This window comes from Eschrichtius robustus, chromosome 10 (genome assembly GCF_028021215.1).
Source record: "Eschrichtius robustus isolate mEscRob2 chromosome 10, mEscRob2.pri, whole genome shotgun sequence".
In the NCBI taxonomy this organism is placed as follows: domain Eukaryota; kingdom Metazoa; phylum Chordata; class Mammalia; order Artiodactyla; family Eschrichtiidae; genus Eschrichtius; species Eschrichtius robustus.
This window is the reverse complement of record NC_090833.1, coordinates 68,670,750-68,672,709: the sequence shown is the minus strand read 5'-3', so window position 1 is coordinate 68,672,709 and position 1,960 is coordinate 68,670,750.

Below are 1,960 nucleotides of genomic sequence, written 5' to 3'. Positions count from 1 at the left end.
AAAATGTTAACAATTATCTGGAGACAGTAGGATTATTATTGGTTATTCTTATCTTCGTCATATGTTTCCCTATTTTCAAAAATTTCTATATTGAATACGTACACTTTTATTATCAGAAAAAAAAGCTATAAAAATGTTTATACATCCAAGGATGGCAAAAATCTAAAGCTACTCTCAGCAGGTAGCACCCAATTGAATATGTATTTCTCAAACCTTCTACATTAATGCCAGGTAGCTAGAAACCAGACTCCTTCAGAAACTGGTATAAGATCCCAAAGGAAGTAAATCTTGATATTGATAATGTTCTTGTTTTTAAGCGGAACACATATTCTTATAACACATTCTTTGGTATGTATCAAATGTCACACTAAAATATTTTTTAAGTTAAAAAATATTCTGAAAGGGTCAAATATAAACTTTTTCCCAGTATGGCCCATGACTGCCATGGCAGGATTCATGCAGATGGACTTCTTTATAGATAATGCTGCTATATAAGTAGCATTTATAAAAATACTTTAGAATGTGTAAGACAGACCCATATTAGGCTAAAGTTTACCCCATTTTATGGTAAAGTTTAAACAATTGAAATTCAACTTAAAGTTGTGATGATAAGCATCATATGATATTTACTCACATCAGATTAATGCTCCTTTTCAATGTCAGGTAAATTGATCCTTGATTTCATGGGAATCCAAGGATTAAAGAAGGGGTAGTTTCCTCCAAGGGTAGCTAATTGTCTATTGCATTTTCACATATATTCATGGAAAATTTATTTGTCTTCCATTCACTTATTCATCCATTCATTTACTCATGTATTTCCTGCAATGTGCTTGGCATATGCTAAATTTGTGCTAGGGATATTGTGGTGAACAAACCAGACGTGGGCCCTGCCCTCACGGAGTTTATAGTCTGGTGTTTCTGGCATGCCACTCTTACCAATTGTATTCTGGGTTTTTTGTGGGGGTTTTTGAGATATAATTCACATTTCATAAAATTTATCTTTAAAGTATTGATTGTGTCTTCATTCATTTATTCAACTATTTATTTAGTGCTAGTTTCATGTAAGGCAGTGTGTTAGATAAGCGAAATAGATATAGACCCAACCCTCAAGAGTCTTACAGGGAAGATTTACTAGATAGTAAGAATGCTAGAATTCCACTTCTCCATTTACAGTGATTAATCTTTTACCCCCCAGTTTTACTGAGATACTGACATAAATCACTGCATCAATTTAAGGTGTATGGCATAAGGATTTGACTTAGGCATACCGTGAAATGATAACCGCAGTAACTTTAGTTAGCATCTATCATCTCATATAGATACAATAAAAGGAGAAAGCAAAAAAAAAAAGAAAAAAAGAAGTTTTTCCTTATGATGAGAACTCTTAGGATTGGTTAATCTTATATCATGTTTACCTATCACATACCAGGATTAATTAGAATTAATCTATGCTTATACTGACTTTCCCCAGAATTGATGGATGATTTTCGTCATTTTTAGCATGAAGTTGTTTTTTTTTTTTTTAACTTTTAGCCTTTTCTTTCTTAAGATTGATGGAACTCAGATCCAATAGTTTGAGTGCTCTGCAGCTTTCCCTGTCACTAGGTATAGCCAGTATGGTTGATGTCTTTGTGAAGCTAGTATTCCAGCTATACCCAAGCTTTAAGGCACAGTCACCAGGGATCTTATTAAATTTTAGATTGTGATTCAGTAGATGTGGGTTGGACCTGAGATTCTGCATTTCTAGTAAGTGCACTGGTGTTGCCCACACTGCTGGTCCGTGGACCCCACTTTGAGTACCAAGGACTTAGACCACATTTCTAGGACTAGATCTGCTGAGCCTCTTCCTCGGGTGTTTCCGTTTGAGGGCTGCCATGTTCCTCATTCAACACAGTCTCTCCTCATCTTGGCAGCACCTTAGCCCCACAATCCCTGCTCCATCTACCACCCCGACCCCACC